Below are 19,437 nucleotides of genomic sequence, written 5' to 3' on the forward strand. Positions count from 1 at the left end.
TAAGTTAAATAAGCAGGGTGGCAATATACAGCCTTGATGTACTCCTTTCCCAATTTGTAACCAGACTGTTGTTCCATGTCCAGTTCTAACTGTGCTTCCTGACCTGTATACAGATTTCTCAGGAGGTAGGTCAGGTGGTCTAGTATTCCCATCTCTTGAAGAATTTTCCACAGTTTGTTGTGATCTACAGAGTCAAAGGCTTTGGTGTAGTCAATAAAGCAGAAGTAGATGTTTTTCTGGAATTTTCATGCTTTTTTGATAATCCAGCAGATGTTGGCAATTTGATCTCTTGTTCCTCTGCCTTTTCTAAATCCTGCTTGAACACCTGGAAGTTCATGGTTCATGTACGGTTGAAGCCTGGCTTGAAGAATTTTGAGCATTACTTTGCTAGCATGTGAGATGAGTGCAATGTGCTGTGGTTTGAGCATTCTTTGTCATGGCCTTTCTTTGGGATTAGAATGAAAACTGACCTTTTCCAGTCCTGTGGCCACTGCTGAGTTTTCCAAATTTGTTGGCACATTGAGTGAAGCATTTTCACAGCATCACCTTTGAGGATTTGAAATAGCTCAACTGGAATTCCATCACATCCACTAGAATTGTTCGTAGTGATGTTTCATAAGGCCCACTTGGCTTCACATTCCAGGATGTCTGGCTCTAGGTGAATGATCACGACATCATGATTATCTAGGTCGTGAAGATCTTTTTTGTATAGGTTTTTCTTTGTGTTGTTGCCACATCTTCTTAATATTTTCTGCTTCTGTTAGGACCATACCATTTCTGTCCTTTATCGAGCCCATCTTTGCATGAAATGTTCCCTTGGTATCTCTAATTTTCTTGAAGAAATCTCTAGTCTTTCCCATTATATTGTTTTCCTTTTTTTCTTTGCATTGATCTCTGAGGAAGGCTTTCTTATCTCTCCATGCTATTCCTTGGAACTCTGCATTCCAAGGGTATATCTTTCCTTTTCTCCTGTGCCTTTCACTTCTCTTCTTTTCATAGATATTTGTAAGGCCTCCTCAGGCAAACATTTTGACTTTTTATATTTCTTTTTTGGGGGGATGGTCTTGATCACTGCCTCATGTACAATGTCATGAACTTCAGTCCATAGTTCTTCAGGCACTCTGTCTATCAGATGTAATCCCTTTAGTCCATTTGTCACTTCCACTGTATAACCCTAAGGGATTTGATTTAGGTCATACCTGAATCGTCTAGTGATTTTCCCTACTTTTTTCAATTTTAGTCTGAATTTGGCAATAAGACTTTCATGATCTGAGCCACAGTCAGCTCCCAGTCTTGTTTTTGCTGACTGTATAGAGCTTCTCCATCTGCAGCTACAAAAAATATAATCAACCTGATTTTGGTGTAGACCATGTGTTGAAGTCCATGTGTAGTCTTGTATTTTTGGAAGGTTTTGCTATGGCCAGTGTGTTCTCTTGTAAAACTCTGTTAGCCTTTGCCCTGCTTCATTTTGTACTCCAAGGCCAAATATGCCTATTACTCCAGGTATTTCTTGACTTCCTACTTTTGCATCCATTTCCCTATAATGAATAGGACATCTTTTGGGGGTGTTAGTTCTAGAAGGTCTTGTAGGTCTTCATAGAACCGTTCAATTTCAGCTTCTTCAGCATTACTGTTTGGGGCATAGACTTGGATTGCTGTGATATTGAATGGTTTGCCTTGAAAATGAACAGAGATCATTCTGTCATTTTTGAGATTCTACCCAGGTACTGCATTTTGGACTCTTTTGTTTACTATGATGGCTACTCCATTTCTTCTAAGGGATTCTTGCCCACAGTAGTAGATACAATGGTCATCTGAGTTAAATTCACCCATTCCAGTCCATTTTAGCTCACTGATTCCTAAAATGTCGACATTCGCTCTTGCCCTCTCCTGTTTGACCACTTCCAATTTACCTTGATTCATGGACCTAACATTCCAGATTCCTATGCAATATTGCTCTTTAGAGCTTCTGACTTTACTTCCGTCACCAGTTATATCCACAAATGGATGTTGTTTTTGCTTTGGCTCCATCTCTTCTTTCTTTCTGGTGTTATTTCTCCACTCTTCTCCAGTAGCATACTGGGTATCTACCAACCTGGGGAGTTCATCTTTCAGTGTCATATATCTTTTTGCCTTTTCATACTGTTCATGAGATTCTCAAGGCAAGAATACTGAAGTCGTTTGCCATTGCTTTCTTCAGTGGATCACATTTTGTCAGAACATCCTTCAGAATTTCCCATGCATGCTGTGCCTCACTTAGGAACCCCTCCCCTGAAGCAGGCCACTGGCAATCCACACCTCCACTGGAGACTCCTGGACACTAGCAGGCAAGTTTGGGGGTCACTGCTCCTTTCTCCTGGGTCCTGGTGCACACAAGGTTTTGTTTGTGCCCTCCAAGAGTCTGTTTCCCCAGTCCTGTGTTAAGTTCTGCAATCAAATCCCACTGCCTTCCAAAGTCAAATTCCCTGGGGGTTCTCAGTCCCTTTGCCAGATCCCTAGGTTGGGAAGTCTGTTGTGAGTCCTTGAACTATATTAACAACTCAAGAATTTATTTGGTTTGATTATTCCATAGTTTGTGGGTCGTCTGCTTGGTGGCTCTATGGTGTGGTTAACGGCAACCTCCTCCAAGAGAGATTATGCCACACCCAGGACTGCTGCACTCAGAGCCCCTGCCCTTGCAGCAGGCCACTGCTGACCCGTACTTCCGCAAGAGGCACTAAAACACTCAAAGGCAGGTCTGGCTCAGTCTCTGTGGAGTTTCCTGGTGTGCACAAAGTGTTGTTTGAGCCCTCCCAGCGTCTCTGGAGGGTAGGGGTTTTGATTCTAAACGTGGCTAGGACTATGCTTCAATTGGAAGCAAAATTTCTCTCCATCTGTGAATTGCAAAATTCAAGAAACAAGCTAGCTACTTCCAAAATACAGTTATGGAACAAGATAAGGAGCCAGTTATAAACATTCCCATGCAGAAAATGAGAAAATGGAAGGCAAAAGGAATCAACTATCCAAAATAATTTTAAAATCCATCTAGGGAAATTCCATTTAGTTTTAAAGCTAGATAATCACCCTTGATATCTTATGGCTCCACCCTCTGGGCTGTCTATGGACCGGCTCCCTCTTCTAAGTCATCCTACCATTTTCATGAGAGGTAGTAAGTGTTTACAAGTGTTTAGTTTATCAGCATGTTCTTGAATGTAGAATCTTTAATGTCTGACAGCTTTTTTTTTCATTGTGTCATCTCTGTACTTTTCAGTTAAAGTTTAATTCTCAAGAACTTCATGGTTCTTCTATGTTGTCACAAGAATTCATCCCATTAGATGTGATGCTCCTAGATAATGCTATCTGTATTTTGGCTTCTGCTAAGATGGTTGAGAAAATCTCTGAGTAACATGCTTAATCTTCAATAAGCTTTTTCAGTGACTGCATATTCTTATATGTTGTCTTTCTAAGGTATTAGCAAAAGATTTTACAGTCACATGCATGGTCTTTCCTAAAGTATATGCTCTCTCAGTTCAGTCAGTTCAGTTCAGTTGCTCAGTCATGTCTGACTCTTTGTGACCCCATGGACTGCAGTACGCCAGGCTTCCCTGTCTTTGCTCTCTAGACGGTGAATATCTTAATACCTTTTGAAATTTAGATGAGAATTTTCCAAATCACCAAGCTCTATTGTCTCTTTGCTTGTTCTTTCTTCAATTTATCTCTTTCCACTGGGATTTTACCATGAGAAGAAAGAAGAATCTAATCTATTCCTTCAATACTATGCTCAGAAGTCTTCTCAGCTAAATGTTCAGTTTCATCATTTATAAGTATTTGCATTCCTTGGTCCACAGCACCCTTCCATGTTTGAAGCCAGCAATGGTTGGCCATGTCTGGCTCTGATGCTTATTCTGCCTCCTGATCCCACTTCTAAGGACTCTTCTAATCGCTTCAGGCCTACTCAGATAATCAAGTAGAATGTCACTATTTCACTTTCACCTGATTAGCAATCTTAATTCCATCTGCAACCTGAACTCACCTTTGCTGTGTGATGTAACATATTCAAAGGTTCCAGGAATTAGGAAGTAGACATCTTTCTGAAGTGATATTAAGCCATATCTGAAAGAAGTTTAAGTTATCTACTAGGCAAAGTTCTCTAACTCTAATTTACCACAATTCCTAAGAGTGACATTGTGACCATGTTTCTTATTTTGAGAAAATTTTCCTGTTCTTTCCTCTTTTATCCTCAGAGTCAAGCACATTAAGTGGCAAACAGTAAAAAAACTCAGTGTTTCTTGGATAAAATGATTAATAACTAAGTGAGGGAGGGAAGCCATATTTATTTGATCCCACAACAAACTTTTGATTATATATAACCTCCTAAAGAACATACAAAATGTGCTTACTAAACTATAGCTGCCAATTTTGAACCAAAGGATTTTGTTGGATTTCATTTGTTTCTTCAGGAGTTTTATTCAAAAATTTAAAAATATATATATAAATATTAACATTAAATATAGCCTACATACTTAGATCTTTAGCAAAACAGCCTTAAAAGTTGTTAATAGAACTGTGTAAAAATTCATAATTGGACAATTAAATGACAGAATTTAAACCCTCAAATGAACTCAGGTGTCATTTGCGTCAGTAAGTCAAGTTTACAGACTGGCAACATGAGGTCCAGTGAAGGCAGAAAATTTGTCTCTGTCGAATTCCTATTAGCATAGAGAAAGAACTGAAATCCTTATCTTTTCATGCACTGTTTTTATTTTATTTTTGTTTTTAACTTACTATTTATAATGAATAAAAAAATTTAAACTAAATTGAAATTGAAATAAATGTCTTTTAACCTAAAGTTAGGTATTTTTGTACCTATTAATACTATCTCATTAAATTTATGCCAAACTTCTCTTTTATTTAAGAACTGAAGCAGTTATTTCATTTAAAACATTTTGGTATGTTGCTGCTGCTATTATTTTTTAAATAGAAGACTATTATATCACATACTATAAGCCAAATCTTTTGAGTAAAAACGTTAAACTTCTGTATATTAATAAATATGATTGAAGTTCATAACTTTATTAGTTCAAACTTGCTTAAAGGTCTTGGCATCAAAGTAAATTATTGTGTATCCCAATTTCTTTGCCTGAAATAATTTTTACATCTCAGCAGAAACCACTGTTTGGCAAAAGTTTGTCCTCACATTAATTTATGTTATTAAACCATCAGATAAATTGCTTTAAGATGTCCATGAAAACTCCCACTTTATTATTATTTTTCAATCTTTATCCACATATTTGACCAAATTATAATTGATTATGAGGTTATCAAGTATAATAAAGCCTTGTAATATGTAAGTGATAAGATACACAGACCTTTGATTTGGCTTTTTAAGCAGTGTCAGGAATTCAGTTCTAGAGAAATAAGAATAGCTAATTTGCATTGCACATGAATGCTGCACTTCCTATGCAATAGCATCATAGTATGTCTTTTCGTATTTTTATAAAATATTTCTGGAGAGTTTAAGACAGTTAAATTGGACATTCAAAAATAATTCATTATTATAACACAGATAAAAAAATACCTATAAACTAGTGTGTTTTACTTTGTTTAAAATGTTAAATATAATTTGAAGAGAACTGAAAAACAAATTAAAATCATGTATTGATAAAGTTAAATCATCACTATTCTAGATACATTTTTTTGGCTTGAAAACCTAGCTCATATCATGACTTACACAAAAAGAAGTGACAAGTCCTTGTAGACTTGTACTTGAAATTATTAATTACAAGATAATGCAATCAGAATTTGTGACACAATGAAATAGAAAGCATATTATTAAGAATTTATTCATTCAATTGACCCCAAATTTGGCATTATTCCCATCCTTGTCACTTTTAAACAACCATCATGTGTTGTTAAGTAGTGACTAAAATGCCTTCTCAGTCTTTATAAATGATTTTTAGCTATTGAAGTTCCGTCTTCATTATATTGTGTTATAAGGAAATTTATAAACTTGGTAAGAAACTGTGCATTTTAGTGTGAAATTACTTTAGAAACTGTTCCTAGAATCCTATCAAAATGATAAGGAGAATCAGTTGGGCAGTTCATGAATTCAGAGATCCCTTTCATGTAGTTTATTATTATTAGTTGCTTGTCATAGACACTATAGTATTTTAACCATTTGAGAAGAATTTTTGACAATTTAAGAAATATGATTTTTTTCCTCCTATAATAAAAGAACATTTAATTTTAAATAAGATACATTTGGGTTTTTTTAAACTTGATGTATTTTACTTTAGATTAAGTGTCTTACAAAGCATTCAGAGAACTGAATTTTGACAAAGTAACTGTTCTGCTAGAAGAAAAAGAAAAGTAACATCCTTAAATAAGTATGTGATACTTATCTTAAATAGCTGAAAAATAATAATCTGTAAGAAAATTGATATGATGTTAAAGGTTTAAATTAAATATGCTTGGTTTCTCTCTAGCAATAGTTAAGAGCTATTTTTAACTCAACAGTTAAGGATTTAAATGTAAATTCCCTATAAGTCAACCTAAGTGATCACTATTATTACTATTACTCAGTTAATTATTATTTTCATTTAAACTTGTATGAAGATAAAAGTGTTGCCTTTTGGTTCTCTTTACTAACCTCAATAATTTTTGACTGTCTTAGCCCAGATTTTTTTTTCTTTTTATGGATTATAGTTTCAAAACTGAATGTAGTATGTTTACCAGAAAAGCATTATGTCACAATAACAAGGTTCAGTTCAGTTCAGTCGCTCAGTCGTGTCCGACTCTTTGCGACCCCATGAATTGCAGCACGACAGGCCTCTCTGTCCATCACCAACTCCCGGAGTCTACCCTAACCCATGTCCATTGAGTCGGTGATGCCATCCAACCATCTCATCCTCTGTCGTCCCCTTCTCCTCCCGCCCCCAATCCTACCCAGCATTAGGGTCTTTTCCAATGAGTCAACCCTTCTCATGAGGTGCCCAAAGTATTGGAGTTTTAGCTTCAACATCAGACCTTCCAATGAACACCCAGGATTGATCTCTTTTAGGATGGATTGATTGGAACTCCTTGCAGTCCAAGGGACTCTCAAGAGTCTTCTCCAGCACCACAGTTCAAAAGCATCAATTCTTCGGCGCTCAGCTTTCTTCACCGTCCAACTCTCACATCCATACATGACCACTGGAAAAACCATAGCCTTGACTAGACGTACTTTTGTTGGCAAAGTAATGTCTCTGCTTTTAAATGTGCTATCTAGTTTGGCCATAACCTTCCTTCCAAGGAGTAAGCGTCTTTTAATTTCATGGCTGCAGTCACCATCAGCAGTGATTTTGGAGCCCAAAAAAATAAAGTCTGACACTGTTTCCACTGTTTCCCCATCTATTTGCAAGAAGTGATGGGACCAGATGACATGATCTTAGTTTTCTGAACGTTGAGCTTTAAGCCAACTTTTTCACTCTCCTCTTTCACTTTCATCAAGAGGCTCTTTAGTTCTTCTTCACTTTCTGCCATAAGGGTGGTGTCATCTGCATATCTGAGGTTATTGATATTTCTCCCAGCAATCTTGATTCCAGCTTGTGTTTCTTCCAGCCCAGCGGCTTTGAAATCTGACAGACTACTTTATTCTGCATTCTTCTTTCATTGACTTTAAAGGTAGTATTAGTTCAGGCAAATGGCTTAATTTCTTTAAACTTGGGTTTTTATGTCTATCATATGAACCATCCTGTGGAATTTCTTTAAGAGCACAGTGCCTGAGGCAAAATGTGTTACTTAATAAGTAGTATATAATATTTATTATTATTTTATTTATAGTAGTAACCTGCAGAGAACATTGGTGAAAATATATCTATGCTGTTTATACTTACACAAAGTCCTAAATTCATTGTACTAATGTCATGAAGAGTCTGTCTTTTTATATTTGACTACTGACAGCTTTCAAGCCCCACTCTCCCCAAATTCACTTTTGCTCTCTATCTGGGAATACTGATAAATAAGCCAAGATGTTTCCTTCTTTGGAACTGGTAGAATATTGAAAACACATAAGCCCTAGCCAAGTTAGGGAACCATCATTATAACCCCATCACTTAATCACCATAAAATCCCAAAATGATCACCACTCCCTGCTCTCTCAAGCCATTTTTGGACCTGCTTGGGGCGTGCCTGCTCTCTCAAAGCCTTACTTTATGAATAATCTCCTGGGGTTTTTGCATCATCACTAGTTTTGACATTCAAACCAAATTACAGATGTGTATGCAGGGTTCATCTTGTGTCTTAGACATTACTAAAACAACCAATTTGGGCAATTTGAAGTCTTTCTAATTTTTGGCCTGGTGTTTTGCATAAATCATGGACTCAATAGTGGCTTATGATAAATTTTAGATATTTATTTTTATTGATACCTCTGTATATTCCATATATTCCAAGCTCTGTTTTAAATGCTATACATGGATTAATTCATTTATTTTATTACAACATAAATATCAGGTAAATAGGATTTTTATCCTTGATTGCACAGGTAGGGAAAGGAGAGCAGGGAACTGACAGTAAGCAGAAGAACTGGGGCTTACAACTAGGCTGCAGGTTCCTTGCTCTTGTCCATGAATCCACATTGTTCTCTATGATGCCAGAGATTTATTGAAATAGTAAGGAAAATTTTCAATGAGTTAGGTAGATAGGCATGTTGGAGTGTGCATATCATGTAGAACTAAACACCCATTCCTTAATTATTTCTAAGAACCATGACATGTAAAGATGTCCTAAAAATACTAAGATATTATAAATTGTTTTGATTAATGAAGTGCTAGTATCTCTTAAAGCAGTGCTTTCTTGCCCTGTTTTCTATAGAGTGAGTGTTAGGAGAATATGCTATAATCCAAAAAGTCACCCTGATTTCAGTGGACATGGCAGAATCCCTATGGCCCAGAGGCTATTAGTACCTAGAGAACTGACAAAGCCGATAATTTACACTCTTTTGCAAGTTTCATATATGCCAGAGTGTGGGAGCTTAATTCCAACACAGTTTAGAGAGTAGCCAGTTTAGTGAAGTCACTGGGGATATCATTGTTCTTTGGAATGTTAAGGAATCCCCTCTAGGGGCCGCAATAATAAAAATAAATCCACCAGCAGGTGTTTCACATTCTGTGTGTGCTTATTTTGTCAGTATTGTCACTTCCTTGTAAGACATTCCCTGTGACCAGTTGTCTCAGGAGAAAACAGTTAACCCTTAAAAAGAGATGACTCTAGATGTTATGGTGGCACCAGTAGAAACTGAACTTCTAGAGCATTCACCCTTAGGTGGATTTTCCCTGAAGCATACTAGAAATGGGAAATCTTGCCAGCAGTTGAATTTTGAGAGGTATTTTTGTCTAGGAGAATAAATTGTGTAATAGATTGGTGCTTTCTAAACATTCTATTGCCCTATATTTTCTCGCCGTCTTGTAGTTAGGTAGTTAAGATGATGTGATATGATGACATCTAGCCAAACGGCAAAGAGAGAAAGTAATGAAGGTTAGCACTGCCCTTCAGCTTTATCTCGCTCTGTGTTGCAACTGAGCAAGATTCAGGTTTCAGTGGTGCTTCTGTCATATGTGGTTCTAAGTGATTTTTACAGTGGTGTCCCTTCTGATCTCTCCACCTCATCAAGCTTTGTACCTATAGTAGGAATGAGAAGAAACATTCGCCCCGTTAAGTAACTGAGACAGTAAGATTGTTTTGTCCTAGCATAGTATAGTCTATTCTAATACTGATTGTCAAAAATAATTTACTGATGCTATCAAATGGTTTAAGAAGATATTTGAATACTAGAAAGGAATAAGATTAGAGAATTAGTTCAAACATTTAAATCTGGGTTTAGAAATGTGGACTAAATTCACTGCTAAAAAAGTGGAGAAGAGGAAAGAATATATATTATGATTTCATCAAACTTTTCAATTTACAAAAATGTTTCTTCTCATCACTTTGAGTTATTTGCTGCTTTAGAACTTTTACGCCCAAGGGCAAAAATGGTTTCACCAGAGAAATGAAAGATTCTCCTTTGAATTGTAAGCTCAAACTAGCACTTGGCCTTTTTGGATACATTCTACTGAGTGAGCAATTTATGAGTTTTGATGATGGGTGAAAACTAGCTCTGATTATGCAAGCTGAAAATGACTATTACTCAATATCCCAGAATCTCTTTTTAATAGGGCAAGAACAAGTCCAGTGAGCCTCATCCAATCAGATATTCCTGTCTTGGATTTTGATTTTTAATAACAAAATTTACTAGGAAACAACAGAAAAACTTTTGATGTGGCAAAAGTACTGTCAAAGAATCTAATTACAGTACACAATGACAGAAATATCAGTAGTGATATTTAGTTTACAGTGAAGCTCTGTTTTCAGTACAAGTCAATTCATCTAGTACTTGCTGGTGCTGCACAAGGAGCCTTCAGTAGAGCATGCAGGAGGGATACTGTTGGCTGTGGTCATGGATGCATAGTATATGGGACCTGCCTCTCCGTCTCTAGTTCTGATTTCATGACCTATCTACAGATAATTCAAGAAATTCCTGTTTTGATTTAAATCATCTGTTTTTAATATTTCAAATGAGGAATTCCTGACTAATGAAGTTATTCATTTTGAATCTAGACTTATTATCAAAAGGAATGAATCTAAAAGGAACTTTGATCAACCAGGTTTAAATGGAAAGGAAAAAGAAGTCAAGAACATAATGAGATCAAGGAGTGCGGTTACTGGAAGTAGGAGTATGAAAGAACTGAAAGAACAGGGGATTAAATTAAGAGACCTTGATCTTTAAATTAATATTTATGATGTGGAACACATCTGGGTTCTGTGAAATGGATGTCAGAGGACATAGCTAAAATGGAATGCAGATAAAAGACCTTTGAATTGAGTCCATGAAATGAGGTTGGGCTCTTCGACTTGTCATTTATATGGATGTTAGAATTGCCATTATATTTGCAATTGTGGGAAAATTCGACTTTGCTGAATGTGAGGATATAAATTAGAAATCAGTAATCTGTGACAAAGAGACATTATTAAGTAGTATTCTATAAGATTCAAAGCTGTGCCAACAGGTGGAATAATTCTCATCTAAAAAGTGAAAAAAACAACATTTGGAATATGTCAGTGCCCTGTGGCATGTGGCGGTTTGGTGGTTAAAAGTGTATCCTTCACAGAGGGAGCTATTAAGGAAGTGATATCCTTGACATAGAATGCAATTTCAGCTAAAATGGAAAGATATAAGCTTTTGAAAAGAGGCTAAAGGGAATTTGCCTTACCTTAAGAGAGAGAATCTCAACAAAATATTTGGAACACTTAGGGTATCACTTATGGTTTGTTAAATCATTTATTCATTAAGTAATAGTGTTTTTCGCAGGTAGCAAGCACCATGAGAAGTGCTGGGAGTATAAGGTGAGTAAATCATTGTCTATACCCTTTCAAGGGATCTTATAATCTAGAGGAGACAAAAAAAGTGAAGAACCAGTTAACACACTGCATGATAAATGCTTCAGGTGTATTTAATGAGAGCTGACTTATGTTAACTGAATTAGGCTATTAGTTAAGGAAGATGGGAAGTATTAGAAGGGAGGTTAGAAAAATTTACCAAGAAGAAAGTAACCTAAACTTGGCTAGAAATACAAGGTAAGTAATTGTTCAAAGAGCTGGAAATGAAAATGATATCAGTTAAAAATATTAATAGTTAAAAACAGAAGAACTAGCAGCTGTGAGAGGTATACCATGTTGAGAAACCTAAGAGCTGGTCATGGGTAGAGTGTGTGTGAGTGTGGTATGTTTACAATGCAGGACAGGAAGTGAAAGTAGTAAGAGACAGTCTTGGATAGAGCAATGAGAGCCAGGTCTTGAAGGGACATGAAAGGATTATAATTATTTTGAATATTATACAAAGCAAGTTATCACATGTGTATTTTGAAACAATGTATCTGAAAGAGGGAAGAGGACAACTGAAAGGAGACAGAGTTGTTAGAAAATTGCCAGAACATGCTGCAAAACCCTTTCCTCTCTGCCCTGACTTAAAGCTAGCAGGGCTTCGGTGCCATCTAGTTAATGGGCGTATTAGTGCTACTAGGTATTGAATGTGATGCTTCTAGAACACAAAGAGGCCTCCCAGTTACTGTGCTTCATATTTCATGGTAGGTGTTTCAAAAGTGCAAATATGTATCTTTTATTTTGGAAGTAATATCCTGGCCTGCCTCCAAAGATGAAAGCGAAAGTGTTAGTCACTCAGTCATATTTGACTCTTTGTGACCCCATGGGCTGTAGCCCGCCAGGCTCCTCTGTCCATGGGATTCTCCAGGCAAGAATACTGGAGTGGGTTGCCACTATTCTCCAGGTGATCTTCCTGACCCAGGGATCAAACCCAGGTCTCCTGCATTGCAGGCAGATTCCTTACCATCTGAACCACCAGGGAAGCCCACCTCCAAAGGGCTAAAAATTCACTGTTATGACAGGTCCCGGAATCTTTGTAAGGTTTATCTTCCATGTTCTGGAGTACATGTGTCTTAAACATGTACATTACTCTATAGGATGCATTCTATTTCTGCAGGGGGCATTCTAGTAAAGTAAATGCAGATGTGGTAGGGATCACCATTCTCCCCAGTAACACTTCATTATTTGAGTATTATTATCACTGTTATTACTTAAGCCTAATCTCCCCTGAGAAATAATACTGTTTCTGGTTTATGTCTTAGCTGTGTGTGTGCGTGTGTGTGTGTGTGTGTGTGTGTGTGTGTGTGTGTGAAGGGGTGCTTTTTAGAGAATTATGCTTGGTCTTTCCCACTACATCTCTACTCCAGAATAAGTTAGGGGGTTTATGTGAATGTTACTCCAATTTTCAAGTTTATAAATACCAACTATACATCACAGATAAGGAAATGACCACTGTGTGGATCCTGGATCCAGTAAATCTATTGTGACTGAACATTAGCCAAGATTCTGAAGAGATCACAGTGGACTTAACCAGATTCAGGACTCTAGTTGTCTGCTTCTAAGTCTGCATCTTTGCAGCACAAATCCCTGATTGTTGGAGGAAAGGATTCTTATTGCCCCCTCTAGCTCCCATAATCTGGAGGAGGAAATGGCAACCCACTCCAGTCTTCTTGCCTGGAGAATCCCAGGGACAGAGAAGCCTGGTGGGCTGTCGTCTATGGGGTTTCACAGAGTCGGACATGACTGAAGTGACTTAGCAGCAGCAGCAGCAGCATGAGAGAGAAAAAGGGATCTGGCAATCAAAAACTTGTCCTTGCAAATCCAAATCAAAGCTTGAGGGCATTGCAGCACAAACCTCGTATCATATAACATAGACTAAAACATATAATGACATACACAGTTTTTCCCACTGTACAGTTGCAGAACAGAAACCTATCCTGAGAGGTAATATGTCTGGGAAAGGAGAACAGAGATAGCTTCTTGCTGTCTGGCCTCTGTTTTAGAAAACCAATCAAAGAGAATTAACACAAACCTCTAGGTAATTCTGAAACTATGAAGGTAGCGAAATTTATTCCCTTTACTGATTTGGGTTTCTGGCAGGAGGTAATTTCAGATTACCCATTCAAAATGGGGTCATCACACTGTTATCATAGGCAGAGAGAGACAGAATCATATAGCCAACCTCAGTGAATGCCTCAAATATTCATTCATCCCAGGGCATAAAAGACTGCTCAGAATTGAGAGCTACTAAACTGTAGGGGCAAAAGGCAAGGAAACTCTAGATCTGAGAATGTAAAAATAGATTGACAAAGTGGGAACTGATCAATGGTAAGTCTGCGACTCAGATCAGCAGTGATAATATGAGTTGAGGTTGGAGGATCAGTCAGCAGGGATGGCACTCTCAGCTCCCTAGATTTATCACCATGAATTGACTGTGCTAAAAAAAAAGAGATGTGGTAATCACTAGCACATTATGTCAATGTGGTGGACACCCTGCTAGCTGTATGTATGTATGTGTGTGCATATATCCACAGTACATATGAATGCTGAGAAAACACAAGGAGAATACTGAATGAAAGAAATCTGAATATACCTAAGCCTTTAGCCATTCCTAAGTCCAAATCTTAAAGCTGAAATGATTGATTACCTTGAATTAATGAGATCAAAGTTCTGTAAGCATCAGAAATGGGGTTGATAAACTGAGAAGAATTTTATAAAATTTCATACTGTATAGTGCTATATGCACTATTATAGTCTATAAAATATCAAATCTACTTCACATGTTTAACAAAGAAGTATTTATGTAGTGGAAACAGTCTATTGGTATTAAATTCTGCTGTTGACATAGGAAATTAGCTTTTTAAAGGAGCAGTGATTAAAGTACTTCAAATGCTCACTTAATATGATTTTGATTAAAATATTTATAAGATCAGTATTATATAGCTGGTCAGTTGCTGGAGTTCAGTGGAAGAACAACGCTCCTAGTGATAACCAGATGAAAAGCAGTAAGGCAGAAAGAAGAAGGGAGGGGAGGTGGGGCAAGAAAGAGAGAGAATAAGAGAAGCAAAGGAAAGTGCAAAGAAGAAAAGTACTAAATCTTATTTTGAAGGTACCTCATAGCTGCTAAGGCAACCAGGACTTGAAGATCCTAGAGCCCTGAGAGAAAGAAGCACAACTTTCTGTGGATAACTTTTACCCTTAGGGACTCTGCTGAATTTTGGGTAAGGTTCAAATTACAAAATTCAAGACAGAAGGTTACACTTTAAAGATAGAAAAGCCCAGGGAACTTGGAGAACATTCTCAGTGATAGAATAAAAATTTGGATTTTATAGACATCAGGGAACAGGCTGAGGGGACAAGACCCAGAGAGAAGAGAGGAGCCCTTTCTCAACAGATTTCTCCCCTCAAAGTGTTAGCTGATTTCTTAAGATGCTCAGGGTCAGAGGCTAAACAAAAAGCCAATGAAAAGCAGAGCAAAATGTTTGCAGTCTCACATTGCTAAGAGGATAAACACTGGAGTTCAGGAAGAGGGACTCTACTAAACATGCAAAATTCCCACTTGGGACCAATGAAGACTTACACTTAGTCATGTCAAGAGAAATGAAGGATCTGAAATTTTACTTCACAAGTTTGCCTGCTCTGATTTCACAGATACTAGCAAAACACATGAGACTACTGGGTCAAAGGCAAATCATTATTTTCAGCACAGCAGGCAACACATTTGCACTGTTTCTTACTACCCTTCAAATCCTTTGTTAGTGGTTTAGTCGCTAAGTCGTGTATGACCCTTGCGACCCCACCGACTGTAGCCCATCAGGCTTCTCTGTCCATGAGATTCTCCAGGCAAGAAGACTGGAGTGGGTTGCCATTTCCTTCTCCAGGAGACCTTCCAGACCCAGGAATCGAATCCAGGTCTCCTGCATTGTAGGTGGATTCTTTCCACTTACCTTGCCCTTTACATTTTACCTTGCCTTTTAGAGGAAAGGTAAAATTGGGTCTGGGAGGATGTTGCACACTTGGTGAGTTTGTGTCACAGGTTTTGTCCCTCTGGTGGGCAGGGCCATGTCAAGGGATGTATAAGTAGGAAACTGTGGTTTCAGGAGGACTTTGGCAGCCTGTCAACTGATGAGTGGGGCTGTGTTCCTGCCCTGTTCATTTTTTGGCCTGAGGTGTCTCTGCATGGGGACACACAGGCTGTTGGGTAGGGCCAGATCTTGGTGAGAAAATGGTGGCCTGCAGGAAGGCTCATGTCCCTATAGTGAATTGCAGCTGCCCCCTGCCTCTGCACGCCCTCCAATACCAGCAAGTATATCTGGCCCAGGCTCTTGTGAGGTTACTGCTTTTCTCAGGATCCTGGTGTGTATGTGTGTGCCATCCTATAGTGGAATTCCTGTGATCAAACCCCACTGGCCTTCAAAGCCAGATGACCGGGGACTTTCCCTCTTGTTACCTGACCCCCAGGATGGGAGGCCTGACAAAGGGGTCAGAACTCTTGCTTCTTTGGGAGAACCTCTGTGATATAATTATTTTCCAGTTTGTGGGTTGTTCACCCAGTGGTTGTGGGATTGATTTTACCGCGATTGCACCCTTTCTACCATCTATTGTGGTCTGTTCATCTCTGGGTGTAGGATATCTGTTTGGTAAATTCTAGCATTTTTTTGTTGATGGTTGTTCAGCAGTTAGTTGTGATTTTGGTGTTTTCGTGGGAGGAAGTGAGCTCACATCCTTCTACTTCACTATACTATTTCTAGAAAAACATCAGATACAGATTATTTTACTACTTTTGTCTTTAACCTCCCTACTAGCTTTGTGTATGGACGATTTTCTACCTTTACTGTATGTCTGCCTTTACCAGTGACCTTTTTTATTTCAGCTTTTAAAGTTTGTCTGTTTCTAGCTGTGGCCTTTTCTTTTTTTCCCCTAGAGAAGTTCCTTTCTTTATTTGTAGTAAAGCTGGTTTGGTGTTGCTAAATTCTTTTAGTTTTTGCCTGTCTGTAAAACTTTAAACTCAACTATCAAATCTGAATGAGACTCTTGCATGGGAGAGTATTCTTAGTTGTAATTTGTCCCTTCCATTACTTTCAATATGTCATGCCTCTCCCTTCTGGCATGCAGTTTCTGCTGATGAATCAGCTGATAAAATCATAGGAGTTATCTTGTATGCAACTTGTTGGTTTTCTCTTGCTGCTTTTGATATTCTCTTTAATTTTTCTCATTTTCATTATAATGTGTCTTAGTGTATTCTTCGTTGGGTTAATCCTGTGTGGGAATCTCTGTACTTCCTGGACTTGGAAGTGTTAACTACAAATTGGCACTTACCAAGAGCTTTGCCAAGGACTGAACAACAAAGGCGTTTGCCATCTGCCTCTACGGAGACTGAACCCCATGCTGCTATAGCTGTTGACCTTCAACAACCCCTGAGGGAGTTCAGGGTGGAGTGAGGCACTCTGTGCTCCAGGGAATCTGGTGGGACATGTCTTTACATAGTTGGATGTTTTTAGGAACAGATTTTATGATCTCAATCCTTGCATCTCCTCATATCTAGAGAAGCACTAAATCCCTTCATGGTGACATCAGATCTTCATGACTAACAAAAAACCTTTTGTAGAATGAGTGCTTCCTGGTACTGAACTCCACCTTCACCAAAACCTTATATATTGACTTTCCCCCACTGCCACTTTGGAACAGTCTCTCAGAGCTATCTGAAATGCTGCCTCCTGGGCTGCAGTCCTCATTTTGCCTCAGATAAAACTTAACTCACAACTCTCAAGTTGTACATCTTTTTTTAGTCAACAGCAGGCTGTTTCCTTCCCCAGGGTAGGGGAGTTTTCAGCTATTATGTCTCCAGATATTTTCTCAGGTCCTTTCTCTCTTCTCCTTCTGAGACTCCTATAATGCAAATATTAATGAACATGATTCTGTTCCAGAGGTCTCTTAAACTGTCCTTGTTTTTTTTTCTTTTTTCTGTTCCGTAACAGTGATTTCCACTATTCTGTCTTCCAGCTCATTGATACAGAAGAATGAATCACTTACTCTATACAGTGTACTACTAATTCCTTCTAGTGTATTTTTCATTTCAATTATTGTATTCTTTTATCTTTGCTCTGTTGCTTTTTTATTTTCTAACTTTTTGTTAAAAACTCTGAACTTCTTGCTCTTGGCATCTATTATTCCTCTCCCAAGTTCTTGGATCATCTTTACAATCATGACTCTTAACTCTTTCATAGGTAAGCTCCTTATCTATGCTTCACTTTGTTATTCTTCTGGGGCTTTCATCTTGTTCCTTTGTCTGGAACATGTTCCTAGGCCACCTCATTCTATGCTGCTACTTGTACTTTTATGTATGTGGTAGGTTAGTTACATTTTATTAAGCTTGGAGAAATGTCTTCTGTAGGTGACGTCCCATGCATCCTAGCAGTGTCTCCTCTTGTCATCCAAATCATATGTTTCAGGGGTTCCCCCTAAGTGGGTTGCATGGGTCCTCTGTTGTGTTGGGGTGACTGGTCAGACCCTAACCTGGTTGGTTATTAGACCCTGTCTTGGTGGTTGCTGCTGGCTGCTGTTTAGTGGTGCCTGGTCATGAGGTGACTGGCTGCAGACCCCTAGCGGGCTCTGGGGCTAGAGCTGGCACATTGGTGGATGGAGTCAGGACCTCAAAGACTCCAGGGCTGTTTCCCACTCACTGGTAGGTAAAGCTAAGTCCTGGGGTTAGGGCTGGACTTTCAGGCAGAACCAGTTCCCAGAGTCTGACTGCAAGATCTAGGGATCCCAGAGCTTTTTTTTTTTCAGATTTTTTGCACTGGGGATTGGTTGCTGATGCCTTTGGCTATGGGGTCCAGGGTGTTCTAAAGGTTCACTGGCCTGCTATTGGACAAGTTCAGGACCTGATGGTTCCAGAGAAGCATCTGACTGTGTTTGGAGGTGGTAGGGTCATGGTTTTCTTGCATCTGGTGTCCTCCCCCCCAGTAGGGGAGACTGTTACTGTGGCTAAGTGCAGGTTTCCTAGAGGAAAGGAAACCTGCCCCCTAGTGGTTAGAGCTGAGTCTTTGCCCACTGGTGGGCAAGGCCATGCCAAGAGGTGGCTGTGGGCTCAGGAAGTCTTTAAGCAGCCTGTCTGCTGATGGGTGGGCTGTGTTCCCCCCAAGTTAGTTGTTTGGCCTATGGCACCGCAGTACTAGTGCCTCCTGGCTATTGGGGTGGGAGAACAGGTTTTGGTGCTAATGACCTAGAGGAAGGATCCCACTTCGGCAGCTTACAGCAGCAATGCCACAAGGTAGAATGTTCTCGAATGTGGCTGCCACCAGGGTCTATGTCCCCAGGGTGAGCAACAGTTGCCCCCTTACTCAATGGTAGACTCTCCAAGAGCAGGAGATAGGTCTGATCTAATCTACTATCAAGTTTCTGCCTTTGCTCTAAGCCCTGATGAATGTGAGATTTTATGTGTACTCTTTAACAGTGAAGACTATTACCTCCAGTCCAGTGCATCTTCCAACATTAAGCCCTGCCAGCCTTCAAAGCCAAGTGTTCCAGGGGCTCATCTTCCTGATGCAGGACTCCTGGGATGGGGAGCCTGATGTGGCTGTATCTTTCAACTGGGCCTATTATATACTGCCAAATAAAACTCAGGATCATCAACCAGTAATTGGAAGATCTGAGAACTAGGGAAGACTCACCAAAATTTGTCTGGACTCTCCAAGGAGGTGGATGGGCATACGAGGCCTCTGATGGTACCAGGCTCCGAATCCTCGTAGATTCCAGGAAAAGGAGAGAAGTCAGCTCTGGACCTCTTGACATTCACCAAAAATGTTGACTTAAAAAATAAAAGCACAATTTAAAAGTTAAGAATTATGTTTTATTTAGCAAACTTGCTGATGACTTCACCTAGGAAGACAGCTTCTCAGATAACTCTGAGGGACTGTCCCAAAGTGATAAGGGAGGAACCAGGATATATAGGGGTTTTGCAATGAAAACTAGGTAGTGGAACATTGAAAGACTCCGGTC

At 38.9% G+C, this 19,437-nt stretch overlaps 1 long non-coding RNA gene across 1 annotated transcript in view; it reads right to left on the reverse strand.

Moving 5' to 3' along the window:
* The window catches only part of LOC145539260 (uncharacterized), a 199,175-nt gene that overhangs the window by 91,824 nt on the left and 87,914 nt on the right, over positions 1-19,437 (reverse strand). Inside the window, exon 3 of the long non-coding RNA XR_014077676.1 lies at positions 19,110-19,246. This is a non-coding gene — a long non-coding RNA (uncharacterized LOC145539260). The remainder of the gene's footprint in view (positions 1-19,109; positions 19,247-19,437) is intronic.

The sequence above is a fragment of the Giraffa tippelskirchi genome, chromosome 2 (assembly GCF_054371585.1).
Source record: "Giraffa tippelskirchi isolate mGirTip1 chromosome 2, T2T-mGirTip1v1.2.pri, whole genome shotgun sequence".
NCBI lineage: Eukaryota > Metazoa > Chordata > Mammalia > Artiodactyla > Giraffidae > Giraffa > Giraffa tippelskirchi.